Source organism: Hemitrygon akajei, unplaced genomic scaffold, assembly GCF_048418815.1.
Source record: "Hemitrygon akajei unplaced genomic scaffold, sHemAka1.3 Scf000060, whole genome shotgun sequence".
Taxonomy (NCBI): Eukaryota; Metazoa; Chordata; class Chondrichthyes; order Myliobatiformes; family Dasyatidae; genus Hemitrygon; species Hemitrygon akajei.
This window is the reverse complement of record NW_027331946.1, coordinates 1,426,979-1,454,107: the sequence shown is the minus strand read 5'-3', so window position 1 is coordinate 1,454,107 and position 27,129 is coordinate 1,426,979. Positions and strand designations below refer to the sequence as shown.

General features: G+C 45.4%; 1 long non-coding RNA gene across 1 annotated transcript; it reads left to right on the top strand.

Annotated features, from left to right (window-relative positions):
• Positions 1–251: 251 nt before the first annotated feature.
• On the top strand, positions 252–26,283 carry LOC140721730 (uncharacterized). The gene is made up of 3 exons (XR_012097447.1): positions 252–379; positions 13,259–13,362; positions 24,296–26,283. It is a non-coding gene; the product is annotated as an uncharacterized lncRNA (long non-coding RNA).
• The last annotated feature ends 846 nt before the right edge of the window (positions 26,284–27,129 follow it).

The following is a 27,129-nucleotide window of genomic DNA, read 5'->3' as shown; positions in this document are numbered from 1 at the left end:
ATATATTTTTCCTGGGGGTTGAAATGTCTAATACATTTAAGGTGAGAGGAGATCTGAGCGGCAAGTTTGCTTCTTTCCACAGACTAATGAGTAGCTGGATTCTCTGCCTGGGGGGGGGGGGGAGGGGGTCACCACTCCTGACACGTGATCCCGTTTGCCCCTCCCATTTAACCGCAGATGGGCAGCATCTGCGCGTCTGTTTCCGAGGCCCCGCCTCCCGATGATGTAACAATCTCTTCGCGCATGCTCACAGTCTCCGGGTGGACGGAGTTATCCTCTCCGCTCAGAGCTGAAGTGGGTCGGCTATGTGTTCGGGAAAGCCTTTCGTCTCTTCCGTCGGGATCTCTGTCTGCGGGCCGAAGGTATCACTTTCCCATCGGTGAGTATTGAGACCAATCCCGAGCGGGTAGATCCGATGTTGGTCGTGAGCTCCGAACTGAGGGCTAGTTACTCATTTATTTTCCAATTATCGGGGCTCGTCAGAAATGTGTCGACTTCACTTAATCTGCATTGAACGATCCAAACCAGGAGCCCTGGTTGTCTGTTTCCGCAGAATTGAATTGGAAGTCCCGCCGACAGGTCACGTGAGGCTGTGTGCTGCACATTTGCCCCGCCCTCCGCTTTGTGACGCCAAATCACGTGGTGTGATTTTGCCCACTGCGTCCCATTAACTTCCCCGAACTCGCCTCGTTTCCTGAAGCTCCTCGCATTTGTCCTGGAGCTTTATGGCTGTTGTGTCTTCTCCCGGAGTGGGGTGGGTGAGAAAGGAGAACGTCCCAGGTTGTGGAGATCTTTGATTTCACTGCCTGCTTTACCGAGGAACCGTGAAGTCTCGGGGGGAGAATGGTTTCTGTGATGTGCCGATCTGTATCCAAAGGTCTCTGCCGTTCCTCACAGTCACGGGCAGAGTAGTTATCGTGCAAAGCGTGAAGTGTCCGGATGGGAAACTTTCTATGGGGTTTTGATAAAAATTTGGTGAGGGTCAAAGAATATATGACAAAGTTCTTTTGGTTTCTTCTATCTTTGTTATTTCTGAATGTTTTATACAGTAGTATGTATCATTAATTCAGTAGCTGTGGTGTGTTCTGACGTCTCCGGATCGGCTTTTCCTTACAACAGTAGAAATAGACCCGTGAGTCTGGTGTTCAAATCGTGTTTGGAAATCCCCCCACCCCTCACTGTCACTAGTCTGTCATTCGGTGGAAATCAGGCAGAATCTCAAGTTGCTGAAGATCTGCACTAAAAACTAAATATTTGAAGTCATTCTGACAAAACATCATTAGATAGATAGATAGATAGATAGATACTTTATTCATCCCCATGGGGAAATTCAACATTTTTTCCAATGTCCCATACACTTATTGTAGCAAAACTAATTACATACAATACTTAACTCAGTAAAAATATGATATGCATCTAAAATCACCCTCTCAAAAAGCATTAATAATAGCTTTTAAAAAGTTCTTAAGTAGTTTACTTAAATGCATTGAGTCCTAACCCCGGCACTTTAACATATCTTACTCCTGGCGGTTGAATTGTAAAGCCGAATGGCATTGGGGAGTATTGACCTCTTCATCCTGTCTGAGGAGCATTGCATCGATAGCAACCTGTTGCTGAAACTGCTTCTCTGTCTCTGGATGGTGCTATGTAGAGGATGTTCAGGGTTTTCCATAATTGACCGTAGCCTACTCAGCGCCCTTCGCTCTGCTACCGATGTTATACTCTCCAGTACTTTGCCCACGACAGAGCCTGCCTTCCTTACCAGCTTATTAAGACGTGAGGCGTCCCTCTTCATAATGCTGCCTCCCCAACACGCCACTACAAAGAAGAGGGCACTCTCCACAACTGACCTATAGAACATCTTCAGCATCTCACTACAGACATTGAATGACGCCAACCTTCTAAGGAAGTACAGTCGACTCTGTGCCTTCCTGCACAAGGCATCTGTGTTGGCAGTCCAGTCTAGCTTCTCGTCTAACTGTACTCCCAGATACTTGTAGGTCTTAACCTGCTCCACACATTCCTCATTAATGATCACTGGCTCCATATGAGGCCTAGATCTCCTAAAGTCCACCACCATCTCCTTGGTCTTGGTGATATTGAGACGCAGGTAGTTTGAGTTGCACCATATCACAAAGTCCTGTATCAGTTTCCTATACTCCTCCTCCTGTCCATTCCTGACACACCCCACTATGGCCGTGTCATCAGTGAACACCTGCACATGGCAGGACTCCGAGTTATATTGGAAGTCTGATATGTACAGGGTGAACTGGACCGGAGAGAGCACGGTCCCCTGCGGCGCTCTTGTGCTGCTGACCACCGTGTCAGACCTACAGTCTCCCAACCACAGATACTGAGGTCTATCTGTCAAGTAGTCCACTATCCAATCCACCATGTGAGATTCTACTTCCATCTCCATTAGTTTGTGCCTTAAGATCTTGGGCTGGATGGTGTTAAAGGGACTAGAGAAGTCCAGGAATGTAATCCTCACAGCACCACTGACCCCATCCAGGTGAGAGAGGGATTTGTGCAGCAAATACGTGATAGCATCCTCCACTCCCACCTTCTCCTTATACACAAACTGAAGAGGATCCCGGGCGTGCCTGGTTTGTGGCCTCAGATTCTGTATTATCAGCCGCTCCATGGTCTTCATCACGTGCGACGTCAAGGCAACAGGTCTGAAGTCATTCAACTCCTTTGGTTGTGGTTTCTTTGGTACCGGGACAATACAGGATGTTTTCCACTGTCTGGGTACTCTTCTCTGCTCCAGGCTCATGTTGAAGATGTGATGTAGTGGTTCTCCCAGCTCAGTCACACAGGCCCTCAGTAATCGTGGGGATACTCCATCCGGTCCAGCCGCCTTGTTGGTACAGATCTTCCTCAGGTGACCTTCCACCTGTGCAGCCGTAATCCTGGGTGTGGGCAAGGTCTCCTGTGAGTGGCTATTCTCCTGTGAGGGAAGTAAGAGGGAGGACAAGTAGAAAGACAAGCCTGGTGTGGAGTTCTGCGGTGAGGATGAGATTGTGCTGTCGAACCTATTGAAGAAGTTGTTCAGCTGGTTCGCTTTCTCCACATCTCCACTTATGTTTGCCCCCCCGCTTTGCACCGCATCCGGTGATGATCTTCATCCCATCCCACACCTCCTTCATGCTTTTTTTCTGCAGCTTTTGTTATAGCTTCCTCCTATACTGCTCCTTTGCCACCCTTATCTGTACTCTGAGTTCCTTCTGAACTCTTTTAAGCTCCAACCGATCACCATCTTTAAAGGCCCTCTTCTTCTGATTTAGGAGGCCTTTGATGTGACTAGTGATCCAGGGCTTATTATTGGGATAGCAGCGAACAGTTCTAACAGGAACAACGACATCCACACAAAAGTTAATATAGTCTGTTGTGCATTCAGTGACCTCCCCAACGCCCCCACAAAGCCCCCCTTGCAGTACATCCCAGTTAGTAGTGCTGAAGCAGTCTCTCAGGGCCTGTTCAGCTTCAGGAGTCCACTTCCTAAAAGAGCGTGTGGTAGTGGGATGCCTCATCACAATTGATTTATATCTGGGCTGTAACAAAACCAGGTTGTGATCAGCTTTCCCCAGTGCAGGCAGCGGGGATGCACTGTATGCATCCTCTACGTTTGCATACAGTAGGTCAATCGTCCTATTACCCCTGGTGTAACAATCCACGTACTAGGAGAAAGCAGGTAGTGGGGTGAACCAAATTGGTAAGGGTGCTGAGGAAGAGGATTTCTTAGAATGTGTGCGGGATGGTTTTCTGAACCAACATGTCGAGGAACCAACTAGAGAGCAGGTCATTCTAGACTGGGTATTGAGCAATGAGGAAGGGTTAATTAGCAATCTTGTCATGCGAGGCCCCTTGTGTAAGAGTGACCATAATATGGTGGAATTCTTCATTAAGATGGAGAGTGACATAAATAATTCAGAACCAAATGTTCTGAACTTAAAGAAGGGCAACTTTGAAGATATGAGACGTGAATTAGCTAAGACAGACTGGCAAATGATATTTAAAGGGTTGATGGTGGATAGAAAATATTTGCAGGAATAGGCCATTTGCCCTTCGAGCCTGCACTGCCATTCAGTATGATCATGGCTGATCATCCAACTCAGAATCCTGTATCTGCTTTCTCTCCATACCCCTGATCCCTTTAGCCACAAGGGCCATATCTAACTCCTTCTTAAATATAGCCAATGAACTGGCCTCAACTGTTTCCTGTGGCAGAGAATTCCACAGATTCTCCACTCTCTGTGTGAAGAAGTTTTTCCTCATCTCGGTCCTAAAAGTCTTCCCCTTTATCCTTAAACTGTGACCCCTCGTTCTGGACTCCCCCAACATCAGAAACAATCTTCCTGCATCTAGCCTGTCCAATCCCTTTAGAATTTTATACATTTCAATAAGATCCCACCTCAGTGTTCTAATTTCCAGCGAGTATAAGCCTAGTCGATCCAGTCTTTCTTCATATGAAAGTCCTGCCATTCCAGGAATCAATCTGTTGAACCTTCTTTGTACTCCCTCTATGGCAAGAATGTCTTTCCTCAGATTAGGGGAACAAAACTGCACACAATATTATAGGTGTGGTCTCACCAAGGCCTTGTACAACTGCAGCAGAACCTCCCTGCTCCTGGACTCAAATCCTTTTGCTATGAATGCTAGCATACCTTTCGCCTTTTTCACCGCCTGCTGTACCTGCATGCCTCCCTTCAATGACTGGTGTACAATGACACCCAGGTCTCGTTGCACCTCCCCTTTTACTAATCGGCCACCGTTCAGATAATAATCTGTTTTCCTGTTCTTGCAACCAAAATGGATAACCTCATATTTATCCACATTAAATTGCATCTGCCATGAATTTGCCCACTCACCTAACCTATCCAAGTCATCCTGCATCCTCTTAGCATCCTCCTCACAGCTAACACCGCCACCCAACTTTGTGTCATCCGCAAACTTGGAGATGCTGCATTTAATTCTCTCATCTAAATCATTAATATATATTGTAAACAACCGGGGTCCCAGCACTGAGCCTTGCGGTACCCCACTAGTCACTGCCTTCCATTTTGAAAAGGTCCCGTTTACTCCCACTCTTTGCTTCCTGTCTGCCAACCAGTTCTCTATCCACATCAATACCATACCACCAATACCGTGTGCTTTAAGTTTACACTCTAATCTCCTGTGTGGGACCTTGTCAAAAGCCTTTTGAAAATCTAAATATACCACATCTACTGGCTCTCCCCTATCCACTCCACTCTTCAAAAAATTCTATAAGATTCGTCAGACATGACTTTCCTTTCACAAATCCATGCTGACTTTGTCTGATGATTTCACCTCTTTCCAAATGTGCTGTTATCACATCTTTGATAACCAACTCTAGCATTTTCCCCACCACCGACGACAGACTAACTGGTCTATAATTCCCCAGTTTTTCTCTCCCTCCTTTTTTAAAAAATGGGGTTACATTAGCCACCATCCAATCCTCAGGAACTAATCCAGAATCTAAGGAGTTTTGAAAAATTATCACTAATGCATCCACTATTTCTTGGGCTACTCTGGGATGCAGACCATCTGGCCCTGGGGATTTATCTGCCTTTAATCCCTTCAATTTACCTAACACCACTTCCCTACTAACATGTATTACCCTCAGTTCCTCCATCTCACTAGACCCTCGGTCCCTTACTATTTCCGGAGGGTTATTTATGTCCTCCTTAGTGAAGACAGAACCAAAGTAGGTATTCAGTTTGGTCTGCCATGTCTTTGTTCCCTATGATCATTTCACCTGTTTCTGACTGTAAAGGTCCTTACATTTGTCTTGACCAATCTTTTTCTTTTCACATATCTGTAAAAGCTTTCACAGTCAGTTTTTATGTTCCCTGCCAGCTTTCTCTCATAATCTTTTTTCCATTTCCTAACTAAGCCCTTTGTCCTCCTCTGCTGGTCTCTGAATTTCTCCCAGTCCTCAGGTGTGTCACTTTTTCTGGCTAATTTGTATGTTTCTTCTTTGGACTTGATACTATCCCTAATTTCCCTTGTCAGCCATGGGTGCACTACCTTCCCTGGTTTATTCTTTTGCCAAACTGGGATGAACAATTGTTCATCCATGCGATCTTTAAATGCTTGCCATTGCATATCCACCGTCAACCCTTTAAGTATCATTTGCCAGTCTATCTTAGCTAATTCACGTCTCATACCTTCAACGTTACCCTTCTTTAAGTTCAGAACCTTTGTTTCTGAATTAACTATGTCACTCTCCATCTTAATGAAGAATTCCACCATACTATGGTCACTCTTACCCAAGGGGCCTCGCACAACAAGATTGCTAACTAACCCTTCCTCTTTGCTCAATACCCAATGTGGAATGGCCTGCTCTCTAGTTGGTTCCTCAACATTCATATGCAATGGCAAGCATTTACAGATTGCATGGATGAACTACAACAAGTGTTCATCCCAGTTTGGCAAAAGAATAAACCAGGGAAGGTAGTGCACGCGTGGCTGACAGGGGAAATTAGGGATAGTATCAAGTCCAAAGAAGAAACATACAAATTAGCCAGAAAAAGTGACACACCTGAGGACTGGGAGAAATTCAGAGTCCAGCAGAGGAGGACAATGGGATTAATAAGGAAAGGGAAAAAAGATTATGAGAGAAAGCTGGCAGGGAACATAAAAACTGACTGTAAAAGCTTTGAGAGATAAGTGAAAAGAAAAAGATTGGTTAAGACAAATATAGGTCCCTTACAGTTAGAAACAGGTGAATTGATCATAGGGATCAAGGATATGGCAGACCAATTGAATAACTACTTTAGTTCTGTCTTCACTATGGAGGACATAAATAATCTTCTTGAAATAGTAGAGGACCGAGGGTCTAGTGAGATGGAGGAACTGAGGGAAATACATGTTAGTAGGGAAGTGGTGTTAGGTAAATTGAAGGGATTAAAGGCAGATAAATCCCCAGGGAACTCAGAGTACAGATAAGGGGGGCAAAGGAGCAGTATAGGAGGAAGCTAGAACAAAAGCTGCAGAAAAAAAGCATGAAGGAGGTGTGGGATGGGATGAAGATCATCACCGGATGCGGTGCAAAGCGGGGGGGCAAACATAAGTGGAGATGTGGAGAAAGCGAACCAGCTGAACAACTTCTTCAATAGGTTCGACAGCACAATCTCATCCTCACCGCAGAACTCCACACCAGGCTTGTCTTTCTACTTGTCCTCCCTCTTACTTCCCTCACAGGAAAATAGCCACTCACAGGAGACCTTGCCCACGCCCAGGATTACGGCTGCACAGGTGGAAGGTCAACTGAGGAAGATCTGTACCAGCAAGGCGGCTGGACCGGATGGAGTTTCCCCACGATTACTGAGGGCCTGTGCGACTGAGCTGGGAGAACCACTACAGCGCATCTTCAACATGAGCCTGGAGCAGAGAAGAGTACCCAGACAGTGGAAAACATCCTGTATTGTCCCGGTACCGAAGAAACCACAACCAAAGGAGTTGAATGACTTCAGACCTGTTGCCTTGACGTCGCACGTGATGAGGACCATGGAGCGGCTGATAATACAGAATCTGAGGCCACAAACCAGGCACGCCCAGGATCCTCTTCAGTTTGCGTATAAGAAGAAGGTGGGAGTGGAGGATGCTATCACGTATTTGCTGCACAAATCACTCTCTCACCTAGAGGGGGTCAGTTGTGCTGTGAGGATTACATTCCTTGACTTCTCTAGTGCCTTTAACACCATCCAGCCCAAGATCTTAAGGCACAAACTAACGGAGATGGGAGTAGACTCTCACATGGTGGATTGGATAGTGGACTACTTGACAGATAGACCTCAGTATGTGCGGTTGGGAGACTGTAGGTCTGACACAGTGGTCAGCAGCACAGGGGCGCCGCAGGGAACCGTACTCTCTCCGGTCCTGTTCACCCTGTACACATCAGACTTCCAATATAACTCGGAGTCCTGCCATGTGCAGAAGTTCGCTGAAGACACGGCCAAAGTGGGGTGTGTCAGGAATGGACAGGAGGAAGAGTATAGGAAACTGATACAGGACTTTGTGATATGGTGCAACTCAAACTACCTGCGTCTCAATATCACCAAGACCAAGGAGATGGTGGTGGACTTTAGGAGATCTAGGCCTCATATGGAGCCAGTGATCATTAATGAGGAATGTGTGGAGCAGGTTAAGACCTACAAGTATCTGGGAGTACAGTTAGACAAGAAGCTAGACTGGACTGCCAACACAGATGCCTTGTGCAGGAAGGCACAGAGTCGTCTGTACTTCCTAAGAAGGTTGGCGTCATTCAATGTCTGTAGTGAGTTGCTGAAGATGTTCTATAGGTCTGTTGTGGAGAGCGCCCTCTTCTTTGTGGTGGCGTGTTGGGGAGGAAGCATTAAGAAGAGGGACGCCTCACGTCTTAATAAGCTGGTAAGGAAGGCGGGCTCTGTCGTGGGCAAAGTACTGGAGAGTTTAACATCGGTAGCTGAGCGAAGGGCGCTGAGTAGGCTACGGTCAATTATGGATAACTCTGAACATCCTCTACATAGCACCATCCAGAGACAGAGAAGCAGTTTCAGCGACAGGTTACTATCGATGCAATGCTCCTCAGACAGGATGAAGAGGTCAATACTCCCCAATGCCATTAGGCTTTACAATTCTACCACCAGGACTTAAGAACTTTTTAAAAGCTATTATTAATGCTTTTTGAGATAGTGATTTAGATGCATATCATATTTCTTTACTGAGTTAAGTATTGTATGTAATTAGTTTTGCTACAACAAGTGTATGGGTCATTGGAAAAAAGTTGAATTTCCCCATGGGGATGAATAAAGTATCTATCTATCTATCTATCTATCTATCTATCTATCTATCTATCTATCTATCTATCTATCTATCTATCTATCTATCTATCTATCTATCTATCTATCTATCTATCTATCTATCTATCTATCTATCTATCTATCTATCTATCTATCTATCTATCTATCTCTGCATCCCAGAGTGCTTTAGAAAGTAGCCCAAGAAATAGTGGATGCATTAGTGATAATTTTTCAAAACTCCTTAGATTTTGGATTAGTTCCTGAGTATTGGAGGGTGGCTAATGTGACCTCACTTTTTTAAAAAATGAGGGAGAGAGAAACCGGGGAACTATAGACTGGTTAGCCTGACATCGGTGGTGGGGAAACTGCTAGAGTTGGTTGTGAAAGATGTGATAACAGCACATTTGGAAAGAGGTGAAATAATAGGACAACATCAGCATGGATTTGTGAAAGGAAAATCATGTCTGGCGAATCTTACAGAATTTTTTGAGGATATAACTAGTAGAATGGATAGGGGAGAACAAGTGGATGTGGTATATTTGGATTTTCAAAAGGCTTTTGACAAGGTCCAACACAGGAGATTAGTTAGCAAACTTCAAGCACACGGTATTGGGGGTATGGTATTGATGTGGATAGAGAATTGGTTGGCAAACAGGAAGCAAAGAGTGGGAGTAACTGGGACCTTTTCAGATTGCCAGGCTGTCACCAGTGGGGTACTGCAAGGCTCAGTGCAGGGACCCCAGTTGTTTACAATATATATTAATGATTTAGATGAGGGAATTAAATGCAGCAACTCCAAGTTTGCAGATGACACGAAGCTGGGCGGCAGTGTTAGCTGTGAGGATGCTAAGAGGATGCAGGGTGAATTGGATAGGTTAGGTGAGTAGGCAAATTCATGGCAGATGCAATTTAATGTGGATAAATAGATAGATAGATAGATAGATAGATACTTTATTCATCCCCAAGGGGAAATTCAATGTTCCTCCAGTATGATATCACATAAACACAAGACAGACCAAGACTAACTGACCAAAAAAAACACATAATTATAACATACAGTTACAACAGTGCAAAGCAATACCATAATTTGATAAGAGCAGACCATGGGCACGGTAAAAAAAAGTCTCAAAGTCCCAGATAGCCCATCATCTCACGCAGATGGCAGAAGGAAGAAACCTCCAACGTGGCAAAACTTCCCGATGCAGCCTCTGGAAGCACCCGAGCACAGCCAACTGTGAGTCCGTCCGAAAACTTCCGACAACTTCGTGCCTCCGACCAGCCCTCCAACACCGAGCACCGAGCACCATCTCTGCCGAGTGCTTCAACCCCGGCTCCGGCCACCAAGCAACAGGCAAAGCCGAGGATTCGGGGCCTTCCTCTCTGGAGATCTCTCCGATCGCTCAGTAGCAGCGTCAGCAGCACAGGCATGTCAGAAGTTTCGCCAGATGTTCCTCCGTGCTTCACACATCCGTCTCAATCAAATCAGGATTGTGCACGGCCCCTACTTACAGATAACGGATATTCCTTACTGGAGTGGCCGCTGCGCCCTGCGTCGTCGCGCCGCCATCTTGATGTTTTGATGTAAGGTTATTCACTTTGGTTGTAAGAACAGGAAAACAGATTATTATCTGAATGGCTGATTAGGAAAAGGGGAGGAGTAACGAGACCTGGGTGTCATTGTACACCAGTCATTGAAAGTGGGCATGCAGGTACAGCAGGCGATGAAAAAGGCAAATGGTATGTTGGCATTCGTAGCAAGAGGATTTGAGTACAGGAGCAGGGAGGCTCTACTGCTACTGTACAAGGCCCTGGTGAGGCCACAGCTGGCGTACTGTGTGCAGTTTTGGTCCCCTAATCTGAGGAAAGACATTCTTGCCATAGAGGGAGTACAAAGAAGGTTCAACAGATTGATTCCAGGAATGGCAGGACTTTCATATGAAGAAAGACTGGATCGACTAGGCTTATACTCGCTGGAAATTAGAACACTGAGGGGGGATCTTATTGAAACGTATAAAATTCTAAAGGGATTGGACAGGCTAGATGCAGGAAGATTGTTTCCGATGTTGGGGGAGTCCAGAATGAGGGGTCACAGTTTAAGGACAAAGGAGAAGGCTTTTAGGACCAAGATGAGGAAAAACTTCTTCACACACAGAGTGGTGAATCTGTGGAATTCTCTGCCACAGGAAACAGTTGAGGCCGGTTCATTGGCTATATTTAAGAGGGAGTTAGATATGGCCCTTGTGGCTAAAGGGATCAGAGGTATGGAGAGAAAGCAGGCACAGGGTTCTGGGTTGGATGATCAGGCATGATCATACTGAATACGGTGCAGGCTCGAAGGCCCTAATTGCCTACTCCTGCACCTATTTTCTATGTTTCTATGTGTGGAAAATTAAAATTTCCCACAATCACAACCTTGTGCTTACTACAAATATCTGCTATCTCCTTACAAATTTCCTCCTCCAATTCTCACTCCCAATTAGGTGGTTTATAAGACACCCCTATAGGTGTTACTATACCTTCCCCATTCCTCAATTCCACCCAAATAGGCTCCCTAAATGAGCCCTGTAATCTGTCCTGTCAAAGCACCGCTGTAATATTTTCTCGGACAAGCATTGCAATACCTTCCCCTCTTGCCATTCTGATTCTGTCACACCAGAAGCAACAAAATATTGGAATATTTAGTTGCCAATCACACCCCTCCTGCAACCATGTTTCACTAATAGATACAACATCATCTTTCCAGTTATCAATCCATACTCTTAGCTCATCCACCTTTCTTACAATGCTTCTAACATTAAAATAGATGCATTCAAGAAACTTTCCACCTCTTCCTCTCTGTTTATCCCTAACGGTGCAAATAACTTTATTCTCTATTTTCTTGCCTTCTCCCCTACATCTTCAGTCTGAGCGCTCCTACATCAGGGAGGAAGTTCAAATCATCTGTGTGTTAAAAGTTTAGCCATCACGGTGACTGAAGGCAGCTGTAGGTTCATGAGGGACTGTTACTGTCAGATTCTGCAGTTCTTGCGGCTGCTCATCGCACCCAGGATTGAACCCTGGTCACTGAGCATTGGAGGAGTCTGTTCTGCTGATGTTAGCCTTAAACTAGACTGGTGTTTAATATTGTGGATCTGTGAAAGATGAATCAGTTCTGTATCAAATCCCGTGTCTCAGGTACTTACTGTCTCTACCACACTCACAATGTACACTAGAAAGGCCACTCAGCCCATCTGGTTCCTGCCCATGTTTCTGTTCCATATCAGTATATCAAAATCTCTCCCTGTCATTCCCCTCTCACTCTCCCTGAGATGACAGGTTGCAACTAGTCACCACTCCGTGGGATAGGAGATTTCCCGTGAATTTCATGGAAACATATAAATGCACAACACATTACAGATGCTTTGTCCCACATTGCCGTGCCGATCATGTAACTTACTCTAGAAACTGCTCAGAATTACTCAACCACAGAGCCACCTATTTTCCTGAGCTCCATGTACCTATCTGAGAGTCTCTTAAAAGACCCTATTGTATCCGCCTCTACCACCGTCGCTGGTGGTGCATTCCACACACACACCACTCTTTGCTTAAAAAAGTTAGCTCTAACATCTCCTCTGTCCCTACTTCCAAGAAGCTTAAACCTATTCCCCTCATGTTAGCCATTTCAGCCCTGGGAAAAAGCCTCTGGCTATCCACACAACCAATGCCTCTCATCATCTTATACATCTGCTTGATTTTCACCAGGCTGAATAAGAGGATCTCACTGTGGTTTTGATGTTCTCTCTCTCTCCCTCTCTCTCCTTGTGTCTGACGTCACAGCCCCGCCTCACTCAGGCACTTAAAGCGACACTCACAGTAAATGAACCCGCGGTCTCGCAACACAATGCACCTCTAAAGTCTGACAGCAGACCAGTGAGTAAATCTTCGATGGTGCAGAGTCAAAAACCAAAAAAGTTGCCAGCCTGAGTCAGGGCTTTGGGGCTCCAGAGAGAGATGTGGTCCAGAGTTTACCAGGAGGAGGAGGAATCAGACCAACAGGATGTGGCTACAAAAGAAAGATCAGAAACATTTGTAAACTGGTTGACCGATAAAAAGGTGGTTAATTTCAGGCAGCAAATGTGGAGAGGAATAAAAAGACAATGTTTAGGCCGAGCCCCTTCAGCATACCTAGCCTGTGTACTCCGCTGCTTAGTTGCTGCCTGAACTGCACAGTTCCTCCAGCATTGTGTGTGTGTGTGCGTCTCTGTATTTCCAGCAACTGCAGAATCTCCTGTGTTTTATATCTGCATTTTACTTTGGCATTAGATACACGTTGATATTGAGTATATTGCTTATGGGAGCCGCTTTCTGCATTAAAACAGCTGCAGATTTTTCTATACACACGAAAAAAAATGAGGTATGGACATTGAACCGGTGCTTGCAGAAATGGTTAATGGCACCGTGATTACCCATAGGGCCATGCGTTAAGAATTTTGCTGGCGCTGAAGCACCAATGAAATGCGCAGGCGTCAGGCTGAGGACGTCCCTGAGTTTCACGCCTTGAAAATGTCGGTTGCAGGTAAGAGCGATTCTCCGTGATTTTATCTTAAACACCGAATTCACAACAATTCCTGTGAAATCCGAACACCGTGGCCAGCAATCCCGGGACAGTCCTGCTCTCATCCCTGTCTCTCAGCCCCACGATCCGTACACGGGCCCCGGGGTGCTTCCGGCTGATGAGGGAATGGGAACCGATGGATCTCTCAGACAGAGCTGAGCTCCAGCTATCTAAATGCAAGGATTAGCAACTCGGAGAAAGGGAACAAAATCTTTTACATCACCAGCTGAGAAAATCACCTTCTACCACCGATCACAAACAAGAGAAAATCTGCAGATGCTGGAAATCCAAGCAACACACACAAAATGCCAGCGAAATTCAGCATTAGTACTCTTTTCCATAGATGCTGCCTGGCCTGCTGAGTTCCTCCAGCATTTTGTGTCTGTTGCTTGTTCTACCACCTCTTGTTCTGGACTTTTTTACCCGTGAGAACATGTTTTGTCCCATTCTCTCTGAGTGCATTATGATATCAAACACCTTTGTCCTGGGCAACAAGTAGCTTTCACATCACAAATGTGCCAGACTCCAATGAGACAGACTACTGCCCTTCCCTTCATATTTAGTGGCATTGCCATCACTGAGTTCACCACTGTCAGTTTTTGTCTGATGTGTGTATTGTGGCGATGCAAACATTGCTGGAGAATTGGGGGAGGCTTCAGGGGAATATAGAAACTGAGTTCACCACTGTAGTCATTGGCGGGGGGGGGGAGGGTTCAGGGGAAATATTTATGTAGAATACAGAAACTGGTGATACTTGAGTCCCCTGTGTGTATTGTGGTGTTGCAAAAGTTGCTGGAGAATTTGCAAGTGGGAAGAAGTGGAGTGATATTTGGAAATCTGACTTTTTAAAGCGTAACTTAGCAAGCAAACCACATATGGACAATATGCAAAATCTTTGGTGAGAAAATCCTTCATTACACATTACAGGCCTGCTACATAGGTTGTGTGAGAGTGCAGATGAACTGCATCGAACCCAGAGGAGATCAAAGTTCCTATTGACAGTGATTTGCTAGCTGTGAAAATGAATACCTCTCTATAAAAAAATTCACTGTGCACATCTTGTCACTGGGTAAAAAAAATGCACAGTGCAAGACTTATGTACACACTGGTTATTACAATTAGAGGGGGTATTGGAGGGAAGATGGGGAGACCTGTAGTGTCCCTGATGCTCTCACTTACAAGAAATGCATCCAGCTGCAGCTTGTAACCCTGCACTTTAAGGAGTTGGAACTTGAAACGCATATGGGGATTGATGGTCATTTCAGATACCAGCACTCTGCCCAGTCAGGAGATGATTTCTCTTCCAACTTGGGTTTAACCTCACTGTAACAGTGTGATACCAAATCAAACCTTGGCAACTCAAGTAATCTCATCTGAAATGTTGTCCTACACCCATTGATGGATTTTGTAAATCTTCTACAGGTTAAAAACGAGAAGGAATTTGTCTCCAGGGATCCCAAACACAGCACGCCAGTTTTGTTGTCTCTGTCTAGATATTTAAGAAGTGGAGCAAGGGATTCAATCAACCATCCTTCCTGCTCAGACTGTGGGGAGGGATTGACTCTGTCATTTCAACTGAAGGTACATCAGCAAGTTCACACTGGGCGAGGCCATTCATCTGTTCTGTGTGTGAGAAAGGATTCTGCCGGGCATCCCACCTGTGGACCCAAGAGTCAGATCACACTGGGCAGAATTTCAGAGTCATCTGCTGAATTTCGGGGAAGGGATTCTCTCGATCATCTGACCTAATGGCACACCAATGTGTTCACACCAGGGGGCAGCCATTCACCTGCACAGTCTGCGGGAAGGGATTCACTCAGTCATCCACCCTACTGGTACATCAGCGAGTTCACACTGGGGAGAAGCCATTCACCTGCTCAGAATGTGGGAAGAGATTCACTCAGTCATCCACCCTACAGATTCATCAGCGAGTTCACACTGGGGAGAAGCCGTTCACCTGCTCAGTCTGTGGGAAGGGATTCACTCAGTCATCCAGCCTACTGAGTCATCAGCGAGTTCACACTGGGGAGAAGCCATTCACCTGCTCAGACTGTGGGAAGAGATTCACTCAGTCCTCCCACCTACTGAGTCATCAGCGAGTTCACACTGGGGAGAGGCCATTCACCTGCTCTGTCTGTGGGAAGGGATTCACTCATTCATCCCACCTACTGAGTCATCAGCGAGTTCACACTGGGGAGAAGCCGTTCACCTGCTCAGAATGTGGGAAGAGATTCACTCAGTCATCCCACCTACTGAGTCATCAGCGAGTTCACACTGGGGAGAAGCTGTTCACCTGCTCAGTCTGTGGGAAGGGATTCACTCGGTTAGCTAACCTACAGAGTCACCAGCGAGTTCACACTGGGGAGAAGCCATTCACCTGCTTAGAATGTGGGAAGGGTTTCACTCATTCATCCAGCCTTCTGAGTCATCAGCGAGTTCACACTGGGGAGAAGCCGTTCACCTGCTCAGAATGTGGGAAGAGATTCACTCAGTCATCCACCCTACAGATTCATCAGCGAGTTCACACTGGGGAGAAGCCGTTCACCTGCTCAGAATGTGGGAAGAGATTCACTCAGTCATCCACCCTACAGATTCATCAGCGAGTTCACACTGGGGAGAGGCCGTTCAGCTGCTCAGAATGTGGGAAGAGATTCACTCAGTCATCCCACCTACAGAATCATCAGCGAGTTCACACTGGGGAGAGGCCGTTCACCTGCTCAGAATGTGGGAAGGGATTCACTCAGTCATCCAACCTACTGGTACATCAGCGAGTTTACACTGGGGAGAAGCCATTCACATGCTCAGAATGTGGGAAGGGATTCATACTGTCATTCTACCTGCAGAGACACCAGCGAGTTCACACTGGGGAGAGGCCATTCACCTGCTCTGTCTGTGAGAAGTGATTCGCTCAGTCATCCAACCTACTGGTACATCAGTGAGTTCACACTGGGGAGAAGCCATTCACATGCTCAGAATGTGGGAAGGGATTCATACTGTCATTCTACCTACAGAGACACCAGCGAGTTCACACTGGGGAGAGGCCTTTCACCTGCTCAGTCTGTGGGAAGGGATTCACTCAGTCATCTAACCTACTGGTACATCAGCGAGTTCACACTGGGGAAAAGCCGTTCACCTGCTTAGACTGTGGGATAGGATTCACTCAGTCATCACAACTACTGGCACACCAGTCAGTTCACAGTGGGGACTGGCCGTTGTTATGAATCCCTGGGTTTTGTTTGCTGTATACTGTTATTTTAAGAGAGAGAGAGATTAAGAAGGCGAATCAGTCTGACTTGCAGCTTGTTTACATCGCTCGCAGCTTGTTTAGTTTTAACCGAGGACACAGACACTCAGAGTCAGACGGAGACGAAGGAGGAAAAACTGAAGGATCGAAACCAGGGAACTAGTGGCCAAGGGTCACTGTTTAGAACTTTCCTATGCCCAAAAGGTGGGTTAATTATCGATTCATGTACATAGAATGTGTGGTTGTCACCTTGTTTGATCCATAGGAGTGGATCGGATTTGGTGTATCCTGTGGAGACCCCTTATGTGTTAACCCTTGCCTGGCTGTGGTGTGGTAGTTCACTTGAAGACGATACACCTTCTGACAAGTCACTTTCGGTGAGAATTTGTATGTGGATTTGGAACGATGATGGATAAAATCTACAGCAACTGTTCTCTCGTTTTACCACCGTAGAACCTGTGGAATTCTACATATTTGCGTTCTCTCGCCATTTACCATGGATTACAAATCTCTCTCTCATCGTCTATTCTGTAGTTGAATGGAACTTTCATACTTTACCATCTCAAGACTCCAAGCCTTGTTTCCCCCGAGCTCAATAGTTTGGGAGTTACATTTACACACATCTATAAACTTAACACTGTTAACTTCTGTTTATCTTCTTTAAGTTGCAATATTACAAGTAGATTCTAATAAAGATAGATTTAACATCAAAACCAGACTCCAGGTGTAGTCTATTGCTGCTGGTTTGTTTCTAAAGCATTATGGTTTCTAAAAAATTTGGGGCGTGGGTCTGGGATATGAACAGATTTGGGGGCTATTGATCGATGAATTATCGACTTGATTGGGGAAATCCCTTTTCATTTATTTGTGTGGAAATCAGCAGCAGTGGAGATTTATAAATTTCTGGAAGCGCCAACCCCTGAGGCATTAGGAAAAGCCAAAAGGAATGAATTGCTGACTGTTGCTAATGGGCTGAATCTTAAGCAGGTAAGGGGGTGTGAAAGACGAGGGAAGCATAAAACTGGGAGAGGAGGTAAAGGTAAAACAATAGGGGTTTTATTATAAAATATAGGCATCCACCCCCTTTTTCAGAGACTGCGATCCCTGTTTCAACCGGTAAAGATGTGCATTTCAATGTGTTCATCTCTCAGTCCTCGATTCTCTAAATGCAATGGTTATCACATTTGATTTTTCTTCATATGATGACCCAACCATTTCAGGGATCAGTCTATTGAAACTTCATTGCACTCTCTATAACAAATACTCTCTAACCACTTTGTTAATCCTCTATGCAAAAAATGTCCATCTTCTGTAGCCCCGTGTTGCCCCAACCACTCACCTCCTACCCCTGTCATTGGCCCCACTTGCAGGTCAACCGTCTGCCGGTGTTTCGCCCCCAACGTGAATCCCTCTGCTCGCCACCAGCGTGGGCTCAGACATTTCCACAGATTTCCACCGGGACAAACATCCTGTCCGCCCCCTCTCACACCATCTTTTTCCTTTCAATAAAATCCCTCCTCTCCCTCCCCAGGGAACTGGCATCAAACTGACGGGCCGAGCGGTCTCCTCCTACCTCTCGGCGACACATCAGACTCCGGCCACAGAAGACGCTTCACAAACCCCCCAACTTTCCTTGGAGGAAAATGGAAATAAATCAAGAAACGGACATTTACTCCGCATGATGTGGAGTTTGAGGCCGGAGCGGGAGGCGAACTCAGCGGGGGTAACGCCCTCTGGACTTGTCCACCTCTGCGACTGGTGGTAACAAGTGATTGACATCGCTTTGCACCAATGGGAATAGCGCAGCCCCTGAATCCTCTGTTGACAGCGGTGGGGGAGGGCTGGTCACGTGATTATTAGCCCAGCTATTAAACTGATAAAGCCCGAGCTCACCAGCGCATGGATGACGTAAGATGCTGTGCACGTAAGGGCAGATCCCGATGTGGGAAGCCCATGCGTGACGTCAGGCGCGACGGGGGTCTGTGTGACATCACCTGTGGGGATGCGCTCGCATTTAAATGCACCTTAATGTGTGTTTCTTATGATTTGAGAGGGACAACAACATTAATCACGGGTTTCATTACTGAATCCAGTGTTGTGAGATGTAAAGTCCCCTGTTTTGTGTCCGGCTGTGCCGTGTTGTTTGGGGGCTATTGATCGATTAATTATCGATTTGATTGGGGAAATCCCTTTTGATTTATTTGTGTGTGGAAATCAGCAGCAGTGGATATTGATAAATTTCTGTAGTTTGGATGACTGAGTGAATCCCTTCCCACGTATTTCCTCATCCAGGTCATCCACTCTTGGTCTTCCTGGAATCATTCTTTGAAACTTCTCCGGACCCACTCCAATAAGAACACATCTTTTGCTCAGATAATAAGTCGGAAGTACAGGTCGGAATCTGCTCACCATACACCAACAGTGATCTGCCCAATGCGTTATAAAGCTATAGTATCGCATCCTTGCTCTTATATTGCTAACATTGCAGTTGTCATCCTTAATCAACTCAATCTACAAGCAAACCTTTAGCGCCTCTTGCTCAAGGACTCACAAGCACTTATGCACCTCTAATTTTTTCAAGTTTCTCCCACTTATTTTTTTCCTACACCCAATTACTTCTACCAAATGTACATGACTTGCATACACTGTATTTCAACTGCTACTTTGCTGGCATTCTCCAGACCTATCGAAGTCCTTCTGCAGACTCCCGCTTTGCTCTAAACTACCTGTCCTGTACCTATCTTTGTATCAACTGCAATGTTCGTCACCAAGGTATCAATTCCATCATCCGTATCATTCAGATTTAACATGAAACGATGCGGTCTCAATACTGACCCCTGCAGAACAGCATTAGTTACCGACAGCAAAACAGAATTGCCCACATTATTCTGACTCTTTCTCCCTTGTCAGTACAAGTTTCTTTCCTGTAATTCCATGAGCTGTGATCCTGTTAAGCAGCCTCACGTGCAGCACCTTAGAAACATAGAAAACCTGCAGCACGTTACAGGCCCTTTGGCTCACAAAGCGATGCCGAACATGTCCTTGCTCTAGAAATGCCAAGGGTTACCTACAGTTCTCTATTTTTCTAAGCTCCGTGTACCTATCCAGGAGTCTCTTAAAAGACCCTATCGTGTCCGCCTCCACCACCATTGCCGGCAGCCCATTCCGAGCACTCGCCACTCTCTGTGTAAAAAAAACTTACCCCTGACATCTCCTCTGTACCTACTTCCAAGCATCTTCAAACTATGCCCTCTCGTGCTAGCAATTTCAGCCCTGGGAAAAAGCCTCTAACTATCCACACGATCAATGTCTCTCATTTTCTTGTACACCTCCATCAGGTCACCTCTCATCCTCCATCACTCCAAGGAGAAAAGACTGAGTTCACGCAACCTATTCTCAAAAGGCATGCTCCCCTATCCAAACAACATCCTCGTAAATCTCCTCAGCACCCTTTCTATGGCTTCCACATCCTTCCTGTAGTTTGGCGACCAGAACTGAGCACAGTACTCCAAGTGGGGTCTGACCAAAGTCCTATATAGCTGGAACATTACATCTTGGCTTTTAAACTCACGCCTGCGGTTGATTAAGACCAATGTAAAGTATGGCTTCTTAACCACAGAGTCAACCTACATAGCAGCTTTGAGTCTCCTATGGACTCCGTCCCCAAGATCCCTCTGTTCCTCCACACTGCCAAGAGGCTTACCATTAATACTATATTCTATCATATTTGACCGAAGAAAATGAACCACATCACACTTCTTTGGGTTGAACTCCATTTGCCACTTCTCAGCCCAGGTTTGCAGACTATCAATATCCCCCTGCAACCTAACCCAACCTTTGTGTCATCAGCAAATTTACTAACCCGTACCTCCACTTCCTCATCCAGGTCATTTATAAAAGTCACGAAGGGTAGGGGTCCCAGAACCGATCCCTGAGGCAGACCACTGGTCACCGACCTCCATGCAGAATATGACCAGTCTACAACCACTCTTTGTCTTCTGTGAGCAAGCCAGTTCTGGATGCACAAAGCAATGTGCCCTTGGATCCCATGCCTCCTTACTTTCTCAATAAGCCTTGCATGGGGTACCTTGTTGAAGATCATCTGAAAATCCAAGCAAACAACATACACTACCTCTGCTTTATCTATCTTGCCTGTTATTTCCGCAAAGTATTCCAAGAGATTTGTCAGTCAAGATTTCCTCGAAACAATCCGGCTGACTTTGGCCTACTTCATCATGTTTCCCCAATTACAGTACCCAAAAAACACACTCTTAGTACACTCCTACATCTTCCTGACCACTAAGGTCAGACTAACTGTCCAATAATTTTCTTTCTTGTGCCCCCTCTCTTAAAGAGTGGAGTGACATTTGCAAATTTCTGTTCCACCAGAACCGTTCCAAAATCTAGTGATTTCTGATAGATCATTACTCATCACTTGAAGAGAAAACTAAGGGGGAACTTCTTCATTCAGAGGTGGGGAGTGTGCACCGAGCTGCCAGAGCAAGTGGCAGGGACGATTGTAATCTTTAAGAGAAGTTTGCTTAGGTCACTGGATGAGAAGCATATGGAGGGCTATGGTCCAGGTGGAAGTTGTTGGAACTCAGAAGATTAATGCTTTAGCACGGACTAGACTGGCCGAATGGCATATTCCTGTGTTGTAGTGTTTTATGACTCTAATGCCTTCACAATCTCTTCAGCCTCCTCTTTCTGAACTCTGCGGTGCCTAATCTACCTTCAGGCCTTTCAGCTTCAAAAACACCTTCTCTCCTTGGTAAAAGCATGTATCCTCACTTCTGCCCCAGGTACTGCTGAATGTTTGGCATTTATGTAATAAATTTAATGACACAGCTGTAGTGGGTGACTTCAATCTGCAGGAGGATTGGGAAAGTCAGATTGGCGTGAGATCGCAAAAGAGGGGATGTATTGAATGCAAACGAAATGGGTTTTTAGAGCAGCTGATGGTTGAGCCTACTCGGGGAACTGCTATCTTAGATTGGGTGTTGTGTAATAACCCAGATCTTATTGGGGAGGTTAATGTAAAGGAACCATTAGAAGGCAGTGATCATATATGATTGAATTCCTACTGCAATTTGTGAGGGAGAAGCACAGGTCACATGCGTAGTATCGCAATGGAATGAAAGGGAATTTTAGAGGCATGAGAAAGGTGATTCCCCAGGTGGATTGGAGGATGCTGGTGGAGATGGCGCCAAAGTAGAAATGGCTGACGTTTCTGGGAATAGTTCATAATGTACAGGATAGATATGTCCCACAGACATAGTTCTCAAACAGCGGGGCTAGGCTATCGTGGCTGACAAAGGAAGTTAAGGACTGCATAAAAGCATATAAGGTAGCAAAAGTGAGTAGTAGGTTGGATAATTGGGTACCTTTTAACATCCAACAACAGGCAAATTTAAAATAAAAGCTATAATGGGGAAGGTGAAATATGATAGCAAACTATACAATAATATAAACCAGTTATAAAAAAATACGAAAGGGAGGTGAGAGTTGATATTGGACCACTGGGAAATGATGCTCTTGGGGTACAAATGGGGAAGAGCTGGTAGATGAACTAGATAGGTACTTTGCATCCGTCTTGTCTGTGGAAGACAGCACCAGTGTGCCCGAGATCTGTGAGTGTCAGGGAGCAGGAGTGAGTGCCATTGCTATTACAAAGGAAAACGTGCTAGGCCAATTCAGGTTCTTAAAGTGGATGAGTCACCTGGACCAGATGGACTACATCCCAGAGTCCTGAGAGAGGTTGCTGGAGAGATAACAGATGCATTGGTCATGACACGTCAAGAATCACTTGATAACAGATGAGGTTTTGGGGTACTGGGAGACTAATGATATAATAAGTCAAAGCCAGCATAGGTTCTATGCAGGGAAATCTTGCCTGACAAGTCTGTTACAGATCTTCAAGGAAGTCATAAGCAGGATGGACAAACGAGAGGCAGTGGATATTATTTACTTGGATTTTCAGAAGGCATCTGATAAGGTGTCACACATGAGACTGCTTAACAGGATAAAATCAGAAGAAATACTGGCATGGACAGAGGAATGGCTGACAGTCAAGAGGCAGCAAGTGGGAATAAAAGGGGCCTTTTCTGGTTGGCCAGCAGTGTCTTGTGGTCTTCAGGGGTCAGTATTCGGTCCGCTACTTCTCACATGGTTTGTCAGTGATCTGGATAATGGAACTGATGGGGTTGTGTGGCTCAGACTGTGGGAAGAGATTCACCATATCATCTCACCTACTGACTCACCAGTCAGTTCACACTGAAGTGAGGGACTTCACCTGCTCAGTCTGTGGGAAGAGATTCACTCATCATCTAACCTACAGAGTCACCAGCGAGTTCACACTGGGGAGAGGCTGTTCACCTGCTCAGACTGTGGAAAGGGATTCACACAGTTAGCTAGCCTACAAGTACACCAGTCAGTTCACACTGGGGCCAAGCCGTTCACCTGCTCAGTCTGTGGTAAGACATTCACTCAGTCATCCAACCTACAGACACACCAGCGAGTTCACACTGGGGAGAAGTCGTTCACCTGCTCAGACTGTGGAAAGGGATTCACCACATCATCTCACCTACTGAGATCACACAGCAGAGAGAGATTTCACCCGCTCAGATTGTGAGAAGGGATTCACTCAGTCATCTGATCTGCTAGCACACCAGTGAGTTCCACTGGGGAGAGGCCGTCGACCTGTGAATGTGGGAAGGTATTTACACGATCATCTCGTCTACTAAAACACCAGCAAGTTCACACCAGTTGGAGGCTGATCATCTGCTCAGACTTTGGGAAATGATTCTCTCAACCGTCTCCACCAAGGCTGCATCATTGTGTTCCCCTGGGGAGAGGCCGTTCACCGGCTGTGAATATGGGAAGGGATTCACTCAATAATCTAACCATGTAACACACGACCGGGTTCACTTTGGGGAGAAAGTTTCAATTAGCTGTAGGCTGGATATTTGTCCATCCCCGTTGCTGAATGCAATTTCGAGAGTGACTGGGGGAGTCTAGTACAAGAGGGCATGACGTAAGGTTTGCAGGGCGCTCATTCAGAACAGAGATGCAGAGAAATTTTTTTAGTCAGAGGGTGGTGAATCTGTGGCATTTGTTGCCATGGCTAGCAGTGGAGGCCAAGTCATTGGGTGTGTTTAAGGCAGTGATTGATAGGTATCTCAGTAGTCAGGGCGTCAAAGGTTATGGTGAAAAGGTGGTGGAATGGGACTAAAGGGCAGATTGGATCAGCTCATGATGAAATGGTGGAGCAGACTCGATGGGCTAAATGGCCGATTCTGCTCCTGTGTCTTATGGTCTTATGTGATTTTCTTTCTCATGTGCGTTATTCCTTTTCCTCCTTCTGTCCAAGGTAGTGTTAATCTAAGTGGGTTTGAGTGTAAATAGTCTTTTCTAAACTTGTCATTTCAGTTCTTACTTATCTTTGTACATTTTACTGATTGAAATGGGACTAAGATATTTTCATTATAAAAAGTCAATGTCGGTATTGATGGAAGTGTTTATTGTCTTTGTTGTATTTGTTGACTATTGAGCTCTGTTCCACAGTTTTTTAAAGCCTTGAAATAAATTTTGTCAAAGGTTTTCCCAATATTGCACTACTTTCTATTGTTTTTGCTTGTTGATTTTTTTTAGATACGTGGTTATCAAGAGTCCCAAAGAAGGGTCATGGCCGGAAATGTTGATTCCCATCCATAGATGCTGCCTGACCAGCTGAGCTTCTCCTGCACTTCGTGTGAATTTCTCTTGAGTTCTTGCATCTGCAAGTCCCCTTGTTTCCCAGATATTTATATGTTTAGTGAAATAACAAGCTGGTCGTGGGGTTGTGTGGCTCTGTTGGTGAAATATTAAATAAAATCATTAAATAAGAGATGGCATAGGGTTGGGCGGTGTAGAATCTGTGGGTAGAATTAAGGAACAGCAAATGTACAAAATAAATCCCTGATGGGAATTGTATAGTGACCCCAAAACAGTAGTAAGTAAGTAGTCCACAAATTACAATGAGAGATAGAAAATGCGTACCAAAGGGTAATGTTACAATAGTCATGGGGGATTGTCATGCAGGTGATTAGGAAAATCAGGATGGTGTTTGTCTCAAGAGGAGGAATTCCTAGAATGCCTACACGATGCTTTTTTTTTAGAGCAGCTCGTGGCTGAGCCCACTTGGGGGGTCAGCTATTCTGGATTTGGTGCTGTAATGAATCGGAATTAATTTGGTCACTTGAGTTCAAAGAACCCTTCGGGACAAGTGATCTTAATCTGATGAAATTCACCCCGACATTAGAGAAGGAGAAACTAAAGACAGATGTGGAATAAAGAATTAGAGAGGCATGAGAGAACAAATTGTCAAAATTGATTTGAAAAGAACACGGGCAGGAATGAAAACAGAGCAACAATGGCTGGAATTTCTAGAAGCAATTCGGAAGTCACAGAGAGGAAGTGGTATTCTAAAGGTAAGCTGACAAAACCGTGGCTGATAAGAGAAACCAAAGACACCATATAAAACAAAGAGAGGGCACAGAACAAAAACTACTAGAAGTTGGAGGATTGGGAAGCTTTTAAAAGCAAACAGAATGCAACTAAAATCATTAAGAAGGATAAGATGGAATACTTCGGTGAGCTAGCCAGTAATATTAAAGAGGATACTATTTTTAATTCAGGCACATATAGTGTAAAAGAGAGACAGAGGCGAATATCAAACCAATGGAAAATGATGCTGGAGAGGTATTAATGGGGTGAGGGTGAAATGTGATGGCTGATGTACTGAATCAGTATCGTACATCACTCTTATTTGTAGAAGACACTGGCAGGAATATGGAAGTCCCAGATGTCAGTAGTCAGAATGTGTAAAGTTACGTTACTCGGGAGAATGTGGAAAGAAATGTGGGCAGTAATTTTTTTACTGGAAGGAGAAATCGATATTCATGCCTTCAGGTTGGAGCTATGCAGTTGGAATATGATGTGTTTCTCTTCAACCCTGAGGCTGTCAATTGGAGCAACTCCAGCCATTGCTATTCTGCCATCATCCCTGCTAGTGTCCCCTTCAATCAACTTTAGTAATCTCCTCTCCCGTGCCTCCGTAGTTCCACTCACCCTACTAATAATGATGCATCTTGTTGTACCTTTCCCCTCTCAAAGTGCAGGGTGAATTGCAACATGTTATGATCACAGCGTCAACATGGTTCCTTTACCATCAGCTCCCTAATCAAATTTGGTTCTTTGGACAACACCCAATCTAGAATCAACATTTCTCAAGAGGGCACAATTACAAGCTATTCTAAAAGCATCTCATTAGTATTTTCCAAATGCCCTCTCTTGAGATCAAGCACCAATCTAATTTTCACAATCTACCTCCACCCATCCCACTCATGGACTATTCATCTCACTCTCATTAGTCGGTAGATGCGCAGGATCCTCACCAGGACTACCAGCCTCTGAGACAGCTACTTTTCCCAAGCAGTAAAGCTAATAAATATCTCTACCCTCTAACCCACCGTTCCACAACACCAAACACCTCTATCATTTCCTGTCTGTCATCTTATATGCAGGCATCCTATGCCGAGCGTCACTTTATGAACATATAATCAATCCGTGCACTGTATATATGCTGGGGATATATGTTGTTACTATTGTGTTTCTGTGTTGTATTGGAGCCGGAGTAATAATTATTTCGACCTCATTTACACGTGTCTGCTGGAAATGGAATTAAACAACCCTGAATCTTGAAGAAACATTTCAGCAGGCTGCAGCGTCACATTTCTGTCTCTCAGCGTTATTGCGGCAGAGCGCCACCTGGTGACAATGGAGTCCACAAATCAGGGGGTCCTGTTATTGTGGTAAATCACCACCAAGTGGCAGTGTTGTCCACAAAAGGGAGAGGTTTATAACGGTTAGAAGGAGTCCAGGGGCTGCAAGTCGATGAAGTTCCAGACCTGCCCCTAACCACTCTCCTCACCACGAGTCAGAGTCCCAAACAGTCCTTCCATATGAGGCAACTTTTCAGCATCGTGACTGTTGGGGTCATCTACTGTTTTCAGTTTTCCAGGTGTGGCCTCCTCGACATTAGTGAGACCCGATGTCCTCTCTGCATTCTGCTCTCTGTCCCGATGAGATTCTGCAGATGTTGGAGATGGAGAGTAACATACACAAAATGTTGGAGGAAGTCAGGAGGTCAGGTAGCTTCTATAGAGGGGGATAAATCAAAACACAGATTTCCTGCCGAGACCCTTCATCAGGACTGGAAGTGGGGAGAAGCCAGAATAAGATGGTGTGGGGAGTGGAAAGAGTCCAAGCTGGTAGATGACATGTGAAGCCAGATAAGAGTGAAGGTGAGTGGGTGGGGGAGGTGGGAGATGAAGTGAGACGCTGTGAGGTGGTTGGTGGAAAATGCAAAGGACTGAAAAGGAGGAAACTGATAGGAGAGGAGAGCAGACAATGGGGAAGTAAAGGGGAACCAGAGGGAGACGATC